The sequence below is a fragment of the Ailuropoda melanoleuca genome, chromosome 2 (genome assembly GCF_002007445.2).
Source record: "Ailuropoda melanoleuca isolate Jingjing chromosome 2, ASM200744v2, whole genome shotgun sequence".
NCBI lineage: Eukaryota > Metazoa > Chordata > Mammalia > Carnivora > Ursidae > Ailuropoda > Ailuropoda melanoleuca.
In genome coordinates this window covers 3,852,624-3,867,693 of record NC_048219.1, presented here as the reverse complement: position 1 = coordinate 3,867,693, position 15,070 = coordinate 3,852,624, and the positions used below count along the sequence as shown (strand labels likewise).

The window sequence follows — 15,070 nt, the reverse complement described above, 5'->3', positions numbered from 1 at the left end:
ACATTGTCACATAGCTGTCCCCCATCCCTTCAACTCAATACATCCCCAACCAAACTCATCATTGTCTCCCCCCTTCCTTTCTTTTTTTCCTGCATTTCCAACCTCCCTTCTTGGCTTCCTACCAATTTCATCTTTTTTCTCTGTGTTCTCAGCACTTTGCTCAGAACATGGCGCTTAGTAGGTGCTCGGTAAAAGTTTGCTGTCTGTGTGAATAAAATAAACAGCATCCTTGAGTGACCCAAGTTCAAATCCTCTCCCCTCACGTCCCGCCAGCCAGCCACCCTGTTGACTCTATCTTGGAACTATCTGCCTGGAGTCCACTCTTGCTGCCTGGAGCCCTGCTGCTCCGGCCTCACGGCCTGCCCCTCACTGTTGTGGTGGCCTCTTTCCTGGGCGCCCCCTGCCTCAGTCTCTCCCCCTCTGGAATCCTCCCCGCCCGCGTCTGTTCCCCCATCTGGTCCCACAGTGACTTTTCCAAAAAAAGCACATCTGACCTCATCACCTCCACCCTAAGAACATGCTTCCCATTCCACCACAGCCAAGTCCAGACCCCCTAACCTGACCCGTGCAACCCTTCAGTGTTTGGGGAGCCCATCTCTCCAGCCTTCCCCCTCCATCTCGCCCCTCCCCCTTCTCCGACTCCTCCAGGCTCTCGTCACCACAAACCGCAAGAGCAGTGAGACACCGTGGCGAAAAGGCGGAGTTCACATCCCAGCATCAATGCCTCCTTGACCCTCAGTTTCCTCCTCCGTAAAATGGGAGTTGTGCTAGCACCAACGTCCTAGGATTGTTTTGGAGACTAAATCAGGCGATGAAGGTAAAGCACTTGGAATAGTGCCTGGCACACGGCCAGGACTCAACAAACCTTAGTTGCATTTCTCCCCGAGCTCCCCAAGCATAGGGAAGACTGTCATTGTGGAGACTGACTGTGGAGACTGTCCTTCCCCTTTGTCTCCACCGGGGGTGCTGCAACCCCTTCCACAGCCAAGGGGACATGGGCTCCGTCTGGGAGGCCTGCCCCAAAGCCCCTCAAGTCAGCTTCAATCAGACCGTCCTCCTTCACAGACCTTACCACACTAGGACCCCTCCTGCCACCTCCCCCAGGGCGAATCCAATGCCAAGTCTCCAAACAGCTCCCCAATCTCTCCCCATCTCTGCATCCCGCGGCCACCCCCTTACATCCTCCACACTGTGCCCACCCTACTTCCATCCCACCCCTTCAGCGTTCATCCCAGCATGAACAACAGTTCTCACCGCCCCTCCCCTGCCGCAGTTCATTGGCTCCTGAGCGTGGTCCGGCTCACCCAGGGGGCTCTGCCCCTTCCCCAGCCACGTAGCAGACCCCATCCCTTCTGCCTCCTGGTTCCAGCCACATTGGCCTCAGGAGCACTCGTCTCCCTCCCACCTGGGCCCTCTGTCCCCACCCCATCAGCCCTTATTAAGCCCCTTCAGATCCTGCTCTCCTCAGAGACATCATCTCTCACCCTCCCACTCCCATTCAATCAAGATCTCCCATGACATGTCTTCAGAGAACTCTGCTTCCTCCTCTTAACCCTTATCACAGTTTGTAATTATACATTTGAGTGGCTATTTGATGAACATCTGCCTCCCCACTTCCTTTGGAAGCTTCCTGAGAGCAGAGGCTGTCTTGTTCCATTGTGTCCCTAGTGGCCCCGCTATACCAATGGGACAGCTGAATGGAGTTTGCCTGTTTCCTTATGTGTCCTCTCTGCTCCCTTGTCAGGACCCCAAGGGGAGGACCGTAATCCAGGTCTGTATTTCCAAACAGAACCCCTATTCTCCCTTGGCCTGGAACATCACAGGGGATCGACAAACCTCTCATGGGTGGATGACATCTTCTTCTGGTCTTCCTAAGTTGATGTCATTTTGTTTTGTTTAAGATTTTATTTATTTGTCAGAGAGAGAGAGCATGAGCAGAGAGCGGGAGGCAGAGGGAGAAGCAGGCTCCCTGCTGAGCCAGGACGCCCCGCCTCCCATGAGGGACTCCATCCCAGGACCCTGGGATCACGACTTGAGCCCAAGACAGCCGCTTAACCGAATGAGCCACCCAGGCGTCCCCTCAGGATGATATCTTAACTATGCTTGAAGAATCCATGAGGCATGTGATGAAATATGAATAATAATACCTACGGTAGTCATCGGATCAGCTGTCACTACCCAATTATTCCCCTAGGGGAGCACATTCTCTGACCAAGAACATCTCTGCAAGTCTTTGTAATGCAATTTCCCAGGTCCGGTCAACCCTGAGATTCCGCAGGGCAGCGTCACTCTTTCCTGGCTTTTATGGAAGAGAAAGTGAAGGTTTAGGGAGATTAAGTGGTGTCCCCAGAGGAGGCTGAGCTGGGGCTCAAACCCAGTCAGGCCTCCACGTCCCAGCCCTATGACTTTCCACTCCGGAACTCCCCAGCCTGTCCCCACCCCGTCTCCACGGGGGCAGGTACACAGTTCATTGTCCCCCTGTCCCCTGTGTTTGTGCAGTGCCTGGCCAGGACGGGGAGGGCTCGCAGTGACCGTTGGATGAATGAATGAATGAATGAATGCTTCCTTAGCAGCGGGGGCCAGACCCCAGGACACCCTCCCCGCTTGCAGAGACCACCTGGAGACACTGTCTCTAGCCAGGCCTCTCTCTCAGAGCCCAGGAGGGAAGGGCGAAAAAAGCCTGGATAAGAGGAGGAAGCTCGCAGAAGGCAGAACCCTCCTGAGTACAGCACTTCACAGTTTGCAAAGCCCTGACACTCAGCGCCTCTTACTGAGATCTCCAAGGAGCTCTGCAAGGAGCAGAACAAATAAACAAACAAGAAAAAAGAAAGAAAAGCTCTTTTTTTCCCCTCTTTGCAAAGCCAGTGTGTGTTCTCTGTAAACAATTCGGAGCCACACTGCTCAATGCAGTAAGTAGTTACTTTGCACACAGGGCCGTTCTAATTTATATTAAATACAATGAAGTAAAATGTAAAATTCCACTCCTCAGTCTCACCAGCCCCATTGAAAGTGCTCGGGAGCCACACGTGGCCCGGGGCTGCCCTACTGCACACAGCAGATACGGAACATTTCCATTGCCGCAGAATGTTCTATGGGACAAAACTGATTTATGACATACAAATAAGCAAAAAGGAAGGGGGAAACCACCTGCAATGCCATTTCCCAAAGAAAACCACTGCTGACATTTTGGCGTGGATGTTTCCAGTTTTTTCTAGGGGCGGGCATTACGCTTTGTTTTTTTTCCAAAACGGGTTAATACTATACACACTGTTTTATGGGCTGTTTTTTTACCTATCAAAGCACTACAAATATCTTTGCTATAACACCTTTTTAAGCAGTAACACAGTATTGGTATGACGACCACAATGAATCTACCCAATTCTCTATCCCCAGGTGTCTGCATTGTCTCCCCCTGCCTTTTTTTTTTTTTAATCTATCATGGCAACTATTCTTTTTTTTTTTTTAAGATTTTATTTATTTTATTTGAGAGAGCACAAAAGCAAGGGAGCAGGAGCAGGGGGGAGAGGGAGAAGCAGATTCCCAGCTGAACAGGGAGCCCAGCATCAGGCTTGATCCCAGGACCCTGAGATCATGACCTGAGCCAAAGGCAGAGGCTTAACCGACTGAGCCACCCAGGCACCCCCCTCTTTTTTAAAGGGGGCAACTATTCTTTTTTTTTAAAGAAACTTATTTAGGGGTGCCTGGCTAGCTCAGTCTGAAGAGTCTGTGACTCTTGACATCACGGTTGTAAGTTCAAGCCCCATGTTGAGGGTAGAGCATACTAAAACAAAACAAAACTGATTTAAACATTTTGCGTAACAAGAGCTCTATTTTATTTTGAAATCACTTAATTATTTTTGTAAAAGTGGTAGTTGGGGCGCCTGGCTCAGTCAGTTAAGGCATCTGACTCTTGATCTCAGATCAGGTCTTGATCTCAGGGTTGTGGGTTCAAACCCCACACTGGGCTCCGTGCTGGGCATGGAGCCTACTTAAAAAAAAAAAGTGGTAGAGGCTCGTTATAGAAAATTAAATTAAATACATAAAGTACAAAGAAGAAAAAAAAACCTCCCCAAATTACCCTACTCAAAAATAACCGCATTTTCTTTCAACTTTATATTGTAAGATTTTTTTCAAACATACAGAATGGTTGAAAGAGAAGCACAGTAAACACCCGTACACCCATCACCTCGATTCAGCCATTGAAACCGCCACATTTTAAACATGTGGGGGCCTTATTTCTGAACATCTTTCTGATCTAACAGATATAAATGTGTACATATAAGAATGACATCATGCTTTACATGTTCTGCGATCTGATTTTTAAAAGTTTTTTACTTGTAATAACAATATATTGCAAATATCTTTTCAAGTTACACTAAATATTCCTGCACAGAATCATGTTTGATGGTCCCTTAGTATCAGCTGGATGAACCTTTCATACTTTTCATAACCCAGCTCCTATGGGTGGGCATTAGTGTTTCCAATTTTTCACTATCATGGGAAAGAAAGTTCAACGAGGATCCCTGTGTCTTTGTGCCTTCGGGTGGTAATTTCCTGAAGGTAAATTCCTAGGCTGGAGATTCAGGAGCAAAGGACAAGCTGTCCACAAAGGTTGTGCCCATTTACCCCTTCTGCCGATAATGCACGAGACTCTCCAATTACCACAACCTCACTCAAGACTTTCACTCTTAGGGCAATTGTGTATTTAAGTTATTTATCTTCTTCTCTCCAGAGATGATCTTATTTTGATGGCTCCTTTTTGAATTTTAGACCCCAGCACAATAGCTGGCACATAATAGATGCTCAATGAATGAATGTTCCATGTGTGAAGGCTCCATCTCACAGCTGAGCCTAGGGAGGGGCATGGCAGAGAGAATACAGTGGAAATGCATCTTAGCGGGGCAGGTAGGTCTTAAAGTAGGCCCATAACTAAAATAACCCATAAAATGTTTGTTGAATAAGCCAATGCTTGAAAATCCTTTAGGGAAGATGCCACCGTGGATACCAACAAACAACTTCTCAGTTATTCAAACCCTTGCATGCATTTCGTGTCTATTTCCTCAGCACCTCCTATGACCCAGGAACTGTTCTGCTTAATACAGCAGAGGATGAAACCAAGTCCCTTCTTTTGTGGAGCTGACATTCTAGTGGGGAGACATACGATAAGCACATAAAATGCTCAGAATGTCCCTTTGATGGTGATGAATGCCCGGAAGAAAAGTAAAGCAGGAGAGGGGCTAGAAAGTGGCAGGGCTGAGGGAGGGAGGGTGGGGTGTTTCTGTATGTGGAGTGGCCAGAAAAAGCCTTCTTACTGATGGTCAGAAGGGAACCCTGCGGATGGATCCAGAGTAGCTTTCTTCAGGCAGAGGGGAGAGCAAGTGCAAAAGCCCTGAGGTGTGACTGTGCTTGGCTGCTCTGAGATCAGCAGGGATGGCAGAGTAGCTGAAGGGGGGGCGGGGGGAAGCAAGTGGAGAGTAGGTGAGGAGGGGCATGCATAGCTCAGGTAGGACCTTCTAGGTCATGGAAAGGTGTTCTTCAAGTGACACCGGAGCCATTGGAGCTTTTGAAAAGAGGATGGAAGTGATTTGGCTTATGTTTTTAAAGGATCCTGCTGGCTACTGTATAGAGAATAGAAGGTGAAGGGAAGAGCAAGGGCAGAAGGGAGCCCCACCAGGAGGCTTTTACACAGATCCGGGCAAGAGAAGATGGTGTCTCGGTGCGAGTAGTAGCATCGGTGTGGTGAGGGTCAGATTCTGGACATCCTTTAAAGGTAGGGCTGGACGTATTTGTGCTGGGTCAGGTGTGAGTGTGAGAGACCGGAGTCAGAGATGATCCTCCCCCAGCAATGGGGAGGATGGAGTTGCCATTCGCTGAGATGGGAAGACTAAGGCAGGATCAGGTTTGGGGGTAAAAATTAAGACTTCAGTTGTGGCTGTGTTGCATTTGGGTTTTTTGGTAAACAGCTGAGCAGGGATGTATGATTCTAGAGTTGAGTGGGAAGGTCTGGGCTGGAGAAACAAATCTACAGTATTGACGAGAGGGGAGCACCCCGGAGTGAGCTGGGGAAGTGGAGAGGTCCAAGGGCCGACTTCCAGGGAACTCCAGCCTGTGGACATTGGGAAGATGAAGGAGAAGGAGACTGGAAAGGGGTCCCATGAGGTGCGAGGGGAACCGAGAGAGTAAGGTGCAGGAAGATTCGGGAGGACGTGTTCAAGTAGGGGGGCTCAGTCACCTGGTCAGATGCTGAGGATGAGGACCAAGCACTGACCAGTGCTTTGGGCAGCGTGAGGTCATCAATGACCTTGACAACAGCACTTCCAGTGGCCCAGAGGGGGCGAAAGCCTAACTAGAATGCGCTGAAGAAAGAAAGGGGAAAAAGCGATTAAGACTGTCAATCGGAAAACTCTTGGAGAACTTTTGCTGTAAGAGGGTAGCTGTGCATGTGCGCGTGCGTGTTGAGACCGGGACAATGACAGCGTGACTGTGTGCTGACGGAAGGGGCCAGCAGGAGAGGAGGAAACCTGTTGCTGCAGGAGACATGGGGAATTGCCGGGTGTGCCCCGGAGGGTGCGGTAGGTGCCCACGTGGAGGGCGTGGTCTTGGAAGTACCCGCAAGGGCTCCTTGCGACAGCGAGAGGCAGAGAACCGGCCTAGATGCTGGCAGGGGAGCAGAGGGTGCCGTGGGAGCCTGGGGAAGTTTCCTTCTGATTGCTTCTGTTTTCCCAGTGAAACAGGAAGCAGAGTCACCCATCCGTGGACGGTGGATAGTGCAGGGTCTTTCCCCGGTGTTGCTGCAGATAGCCGTGGCTTCTGTGGACCAGATGATAAGGTTGGCTTGTATTTAGGGCCACACAGTATAAACCAACTTTGAATGCCAGGATCACCCTGGGCATGGTGAGAGCCCACACTCTGCTGGGGGTGGGGGACCTGGGGCCGACTTGGAGCAGGTCCTAGAGGTCATGTCCTCATCAAGGTGGGAGTGCTCACAGGGCGGGATGGGAGTGCAACTCCATCGCAGGGACTTGTGCATACAGTGCCTTATCTGGTGCAACACCTTTATTTTACACGTTTATTTTACATCATTATTTCATTTTATTGGCAGAGAGGTTCAATGACTCGCCCAAGATCATGCCATTGAATCCCCATTGCCCCCGCCATCATCGTCTTCATCTTCATAGCCACTGGCCTGCGCTGGCTGCTCCATGCTGCCGAGCTGCTTCTCACTTCCTCCTTCCAGCCTCCCTGGGGTGGCTGCTCTCGTTGTACAGGTGGGCAAACGTCACAGTGCAGGTAAGGTGCAACCTGGGGGACCACCCTCTCACCCCTTCTGTAGAAAATCTTGGGCAGAGACTGACTGGGGCTGGTAACCCTATGAGACAAGGCAGAAGGGGGCTCCCCTTGAAACCTGAGAGCAGTAAATTTAAGACCAGTAAGGGGAAGTTTTGCTTTGCACAGAGGGGGTACTGGCTAAAAATACTAGTGGCTGCAAGAAGTATTTAGATGAATTCATAGATAGTTGATCTTCACACAACAGTTGGAGTGATCTTTTAAAAACATAAATCGTATCACAACACTTTACTGTTTAAAACCTCCCACTACACTTAGAGTAAAATCCAGACTCTTACCCCTGGCTGGCTTCCCCACCTTTCTCTCCTGCCCCTCAGCTCCCTGCTTATGTGGATCCAGCCATGCTGCTCTCCTTGCAGTCTCTTGAGCATGCCAAGTGCTTCCTGCCCCAGGACATTTGCATGTGCCCTTCCGCCTGCTGGACTACTCTCCTGTCTGCTCTTTGCCTGGGCGGCTCTTTCTTATCCTCCATGCCTCACACTAAGCGTTACCTCCTACAGGGTGATTTCCCTGCATGACCTCTTTCTCATCCTCTATGCCTCATCCTAAGTGTCACCTCCTCCAGGGGACTTTCCCTGCATGACCACCCAGCTGAGTCAGTACCTGGTCATTCAGTCTTGTCACCTTGTGGTTTTCTTCCTTGCCCTTATCACAAGACACATTACATTATTTCTTCATTTTGTGTCCATTTCCTTCTGCGGATCAGTGAGTTCCGTGAGGGCAGGATCCTTGTCTGTCTTTTCATCCCCATGTCCCCAGAACAAGTACCCTGCTGACACAGTGCTTGGGATGTGCTGGTTATTTATTCACTGCTGACCGTGCTGGACACAGTCCTAAACCTTTTATTTTAATTGACTCACTCAGTCCTCACACATCAACCCTGTAGGATAGGTAGTGTTAGTATCATTCTTATTTTATAGATGAAGAAACTAAGGAACAGATTGGTTAGAAATTTACCCAAGGTCACAGCTAGTTAGTGGCAGAGAAAAGATTAAAATCCAGGCAGGGGGGCTCCAGAATCTATACTCTTAGCCACAACTCTCTGTTCCCTCTCCAATATTTACTGAGAAGATCATCGAAGACAGTTCAGGAATGAATGAATGAACAAGAGGCAAAGGCCCTTGGAATGTGAGTTTGGGACCCAGCTCTGTCCCCTGTGAGCTTGGGTCACCGATCTAATTATGAAACAAAAACACAGGTGCCTGGCTGGCTCAGTCGGTACAGCATGCAACTCTTGATCTCAAGGTTGAGAGTTTGAGCCCCCTGTTGGGCGAGGAGATTACTTAAAAAAGAAAAGAAAAGAAAAAAGAAGAGGAGAGAAGAGGAGAGGAAAGGAAAGAAACAGAAACACAAAACCTCCCTGCGTATGCCTTGAAGTAATAAGAAAAACCTAACAACCTAATAGAAAAGTGGACAAAAGGCTTGAACAGGCAATTTACTGAAAAAGAAGCCAGAATGCAAAGTGAACAGCTAAAAAAAATGCTTCATCTGATTAGGGAAATGCAAATGAAGACTGACCTATTAGGAACAATGAAGGAGTCTCATTATACTAAGTACCGGTGAGAATGTGGAGCAACTGGAACTCTCCTTCATGGCGGTAGACGAAGCGAAGTGTTCCTCGGTACCAGTGCTTAGGAAAACAATTCGGCAGCAGCTGTAAAGCTAACCATGTGCATCCTTGATGACCCACGGTTTAAGTCTTATGCAGGAGCTTAGAGAAACTCATGTGTGTCTGCACCAAGAGACACGTATAAGAACCATCATGGCAGCAAAAAACAAGAAACACCCTACGTGCGCATTGACTAGAGAGTGGATGAAGTCGTTGAGGTCTATGTAGACCATGGAGTACTAGACAGCAGAGAAAATGAGGGAATGACAGCTGAAATGCAAAGCCATCTATTTAGAAACATAGTGACATGTGAAAAAAGCAAGCCAAAGAGGAATGCCTATGCTTTGTACTTCTTACATAAAGGTAAAAAAGCAAACAAAACAATATGTTGTATAGGATCCATCCCCATATGGTGACACTATTTTTTTTCAAAGCAAGTGAACGGTGACCACAAAATTCCATACTGTGTTGACCTCTGGAGGGAGGCAGGGAACAGAACTGGAGGCACACAGGGGCCTCAATGGTGCCGGTGAAGTTCTAGTTCCTAAGCTGGGGCAGGGGGTCCACAGATACTTGTATTCATAAACCAGACATTCGACACACATTTTTTTTCTATTCATCAAATATTACATAGTAACAAAAAAATGAGAACTTCTGTAGTTCCCAAGGTTGTTGTAAGGATCAAATGGGAATGCGAATAGAGTTGATCTTTCATTCCACAAGCATCCGCCATATGCCAGGCACCCTCTCAGACACGAGGGAAGAGAGAACACGACCCAATGGGGAGGAGATGGCTCAAGACAGAGCAGTGAAGAGGACCAGCTCTGGAACCAGAGAGACCTGGGTATGAATCCCAGTTCTGCTACTGACCAGCTGTGTAACCTGGGGCGAGTTACCCAATCTCTCTCTTCCTCAGTTTTCCCATCTGTAAATCAGGAATCACACTCTTGGCCACGCTATGAGGCTCAGTTAAAGCTTGAAAGATAAGTGGCTCGCCATGGTACCGAGCACTTAGCAAGAGCTCGGTGAACATCCCGGTTTGTACGAAGCACTGAGGAGTTAGAGAGGAGAGGAGCGTTTCACTCTGCCCAGGTGAGCACTGAACGGGAGGAGAAGTTTGGGTTGAGTATTGATGGCTCCGAGGAGTCACTGAAGGTTGGAAGGAAGGCAGAGACAGGATTTGTGTCTCAGAAAAATCCATCTGGCTAAAGTGAGGGGCAAGACCAGAACCAGGAAGTCTGGCTAAGAGGCCTTGAAGGTGAGAGATTATGGAGTCCTGAACTAGCAGGTCTGGAGGGTACAGGGACAGGAGGAGTGGAAAGGACAGATTCTAGAACAATTGGGAAGGTAAAACTGATTGGACTGGAAGACTGTGTGTGGCAGCAACGGAGAGAAATCACCTGGGACAATATCCAGGTGTGATACCCCGAGACAGGAACCCAGAAGGACAAGCAGGGTGGAGGGGAGAGCAAGATGATGTGTTCAGAGTTGGCGGAGTTGATTTGGGGTGCATGGGGGGGCACTACGTGGAGATGCTAGAAGACGCTGCCTTTACACCCTGGGCGCTCAGGCAGGGCAGGCAGAGCTCAGCTTGGGGAAGGGAACTGGGAGTGGGTGAAGTTGGCCAGGAAGGGTATGGAGGGCCCGCAGCAGTGTAAGCCGCTCATGATCCCAGGGGCAGGAGGAGCTGGGGAGACGGCAAAAGAGCTGCTGGCGAGGTCGGAGCACAATAGGAACGTGGGGTTTTCCTGACGCTGAGGGAGGTGAGAGCTTGAAGAGGGGTGTGGCTCACCCCAAAGTCAGAGGTCACAGAGAGGCACCAAGAAGCCACGAGATCTAGCCATCAGGGGTTGTCAGTGCCCTGGGCAGGAACATTTTCCCAGCACAGTAGGATTCAACTTTGGAGAAGCTCTACAGTGAAGGGCTTTTCTTTCCCAGTGTGCCTAGGGTGACTTACGGCCCTTCCAGTGTCCCCTCTAGAGCTCCCATTCACCCTGCCCACTCCCTAGGTCCTCAGCACGTGAACTCAGTGTTTATTCCTGGTGGGGCTGTAAACTTTAAGAACCACCACCAGAAATCCTGCAAAGCATATTATCTCATTTGAGCCTGTTTCAGTCCAAGAAGTCTGTATTATTTTCCTACCCACCTAACCAATGAGCAAACAGAGGCCCTGATCAGGGACTTACTTCGCCGACACCGGAAATAGGATCCATCCCTAACTCGTGGGTGGTAGTCGCAAAAAACAAACCCAGGACATGTGAACCTACCACATCTGGACCGCGCGGTTCTCCAGTTTGAGCCCGCGCACAATCACCAGAGATTGGTATGAATTCGCAGACTCTTGGGCCCTCACTGCACAGACTCTGATTCAGCAGGTGCAAAACGGTGTCTGGGGACCTGTCTGGTGAACCGGCACCCCAGGTGATTCTCCTGCAGGTGGCGGAGGGCCACTTTGCGGGCATTAACCCCATCGTGCGCCGCGCACACGGTGGAATTTTAGGCCGCAGAGTGGTCCAGGACCCTGACGCTACTGGTTTCTGGCCATCGGTTAGGGCCCCGGCTGCAGCTGGGAGCTGGGCCGGGGCTGGGGGAGGCAGAGAGTGGTAATAAAGAAACAACAGGAAGCTCAGCTTTTATTAGCGCCGGGTAGTCGCAGCTGCAGGTGAGTAATCTGATTTCTGCGGCGTCCTGTTTTCTCTGCTGCCTGGCGGTTCCTCGACACCCACTCACCTGCCACCAGCCACGGGAGAAAGGGCGGGCGGGGGGGAGGATGGGCGTGGGGTTCCACCCGCCCGGGTCCCTCGCCCGCGCTCCCGGCCTGCGTCGGGCTGGTGAGATGGGGAAAGAGATGTAAAAGTAAGTGCTGGACCAATACCCAGGCATCAGGAAGACCCTAAGAGAGGCAAGTCTCTCAACTGCTCTGTGCCTCAGTTTCCTCATTTGTAAAATGAGAATGATGAACCCTTCCTCATGAGCCCGTAGTGCTAACAAAGCACCTAGAACCCTCGTGCATAATAAGGGCAGTAGCTGTCGCTGTGGTCATTAATGTTGCTGTTAGCCCCATCTGGAAGCCTCATTCTCTCTTCTTACCCAGGGATGCTGGCCTTCCGTGCTTTGCAGCCCCCCATCTGGGAAGTGGGGAGGTTGGGAAGGGCTTGGATCAGAAAAGTCTGAAGGTCTGAGAGACTCAGGGGCTTACCCAAGACTGGAGATTGGTTCTGTCCTTAACTGAATCAAGTTTTCCACTTGTGAAATGGGGGTAATAACACCCTCCCTGACAATTCACAGAGATGCAAGGACCAAATGAGAAACCCAGAAACACTTTGTAAACTATAAATTGCTGTCCATGTGAAAAGAACTGAAATTATGGGTTTTTCCAGGTGCCTCTTTGTCCTAAAGGGTGAAGGATTAATCAGAACCAAACTAGATTTAGCCAGCGAGTTTCCCAGGATCCCCATGAGAAGGGCCTCTTGGCATTCACCTTCTCTGGCAGGGCGCACCGCATCCTGCCTCATTGGCACGAGGGTGGAGAGGGAGATCCTACCCTCAGGTGGTTCATGGTCCAGTTAACCAAGGGGCAACAGTGTCATGGGAGCTCTGGGGGGGGGGACCCTCTGGAGGGGGGTAGGGGATACAGGGAGGAGGACTTCTCCGAGGAGTCAGTCTTGAGGAGACCCTTTGAGGAATGGATGTAGTTTGGGTGGAGAGAAGGGGAGGCACATTCCAAGCAGAGACGGTCCCGGGAGGAAAGTCTGGGACAAGAAAGGATGTAGTGTGTTCAGGGAAGGGCATGAAATGTGTCTGAAATGCAGGGTGGAAAGAAGAGAGGAGTGCAGGATGGAGATAATTGGACGGGGCTTCCTGTGCCACAGTAGGGAGCTTGACTTTGTCCTGAGGTTGATGGGGAGCCTTGCAGGGTTCGAAGCAGGGGAGCCATGTGGTCAGGCGTGGGTTCTAGAGAGATCACTGTGGAAACAGGGATGGAGGATGGATAAAAGGAAGAGGAAAGAGATTGAAAGACAACAGATTGAAGCTATTGCAGTGAGTTGAAGGTGGCATGAACCAAGGCAATGGCAAGGGGGCAGGAGAGGGGGACAGACAGGAGGGAACTTTCCAGAACAGAACAGCATTATATGTGGCAGAACAATTTGAGGGAAAGAAGGTAAGGACAACTGGATTTTTTTTGTCTCTGGAGCCCAGGAAAGGAGCTGGGGGAGGTTGTGTCAGGGTACGTGTCAGACATCCGTTTCTTCAAGGGCCGTCTGCACCAGACCCCAGATGTGGGAGTAGATAAGATCCAACATCATCCATGGGAGGTGAGAGAGAGAGAGAGAGAGAGAGAGAGAGAGAGAGAGAGAAGGGAATGTTGTATTGGGAATCTTTGGTTGTAAGTGACCCAAACTCAGTTCAAACCAGGTTGAGGGGGAAAAATTTTTTTTAAAGGAAAAGGAGAGATTGAGAATGTAGTGGCTTCTTTACCTTGGAGTTTCAAAGGGTGTGTCAGCTTCAGGCACTGCTGTATCCAGGGTTCCTAATAATGTCCCCACCCCATCAGTCAGTTCTGTTGGCTTCTGCCTGTCTTGAAGAGTGGGCCTCCTCCTCACCCATGGCAGACAGGCCATCTCCAGTCCCAGGAAAGATGCTCACAGGGTCACATTCTGTCAGCTCATACTTCAGCTGGTCCCTGCTAGCTCTATCTACAGTCCCAGGAAGGGCTCTGCTGGACCCAGCCAGCATCACATGCCCTAGCCCTGTCATTGTACCAAGGAGAATGTGGCCCTGTGGTTGGCCTCCTTGCCCTTCCCAGCATGTGGGACCCTGTGATGGACACCCTATTAAGCCCACATGGATGGGAAATGAGAGGGGTTGGAAATATGCCAGACAGGTAAACTACATCCCTGCCTTGGTTCAGTCCAAGATATGAGGGCAGAACTCAGAGGACACCAACATCTACAAGCTGGACAGAACTTGAGAAGGAGACCAAGTAGTATGAGAGAGGTTCTGGGTCTTCCAGGGGGGAGAGCAGTTGTACAAGGAGGGAACGGGCAGAGGCAAATTCTGGAAGGGGTGACAGACTCCTGTTCTAGGCTCCACCCAGCTACCTTCACCTGGATGGAAAGGCTGTGGGTCCTGCTTCCGCCCATATAGGTGCTCCCCCTTCCTCCAGCAGAGCCTGTTTCCTTATCTGAGAAATGATGATTCCAACAGAACACCCACCCCAGAGGTCGACTGAGAGGTGTAAGATGGCGCTGGGAAATGCTTGTCTCCATGCCTGGCACATAGTAAGTGCTCAGTAAATGGGAGCTGTGCATGATGATGGGGGAAGAAATCGTAGCAGTAATAGCACCCAGATTCCTGCCGGCATGATAGGGTGGAAAGTATAGCTGAAAAATTCAGCACCACTGAGGCATGATTCATTCATTCATTCATTCATTCATTCATTCATTCATTCATTCGTTCACCAATCCTTAATTGAGCACCTGCTGTATGGCAGTCCCCGTGCCAGACAGGCAGATGTCAAGGAGGCTAGAACACAAGAGTCTGAGGTAACGTGGGATTAGAGACGTGGCAACCGATAGTTATGACCTAAGGTGACAGGCATCACAGGGACTGGGCTGTGGGAGCGCAGAGAAACTCAGTCGTATGGAGGCACCCAGGCAGCCCCCTAAGAAGTCAGAATTTGAGCTGGGCGAAGACAAAGACAGCTGACATTTCATGTGTGCTCACGGTGGGTCAGGAACTGGGTGTGCCAAACATATGAGGTAGGGACTGTTGTCCCTGTTACATGGATGAAGAAAAGGGGGCCCAGAGAGGGTCGGCAGCTTGCTCAGAGTCACCATGCTTATAAGTGGGGACACTGGGGCTGGCCGAGGGCCTGAACCTTCTGGGTGAGTTTAGCAGGTGGAGAGAAGAGAGACAGGGTGGCAGGCAGAGGGAAAAAGACAGTGTGACCCAGCCATCTGGGATGGGGTGAGGGAGCCAGGATTCCCACACAGGGAAAGGCCACACCTCTGAGAGCGTGGGGCAGGGACAGTAGGACAAGCACAGGATGGGAGCCGTGACCTCTAGCAAGTCTGGTGCCTCCTGGAAGCGAACTCCCCTTATCTGTAAAAT

At 50.3% G+C, this 15,070-nt stretch overlaps 1 protein-coding gene across 1 annotated transcript in view; it reads right to left on the bottom strand.

Moving 5' to 3' along the window:
• Nucleotides 1-15,070, bottom strand: part of LOC100476280 (elongation factor 1-alpha, somatic form) — a 57,883-nt gene that overhangs the window by 24,714 nt on the left and 18,099 nt on the right. The gene's annotated exons all lie outside the window — the stretch shown is intronic.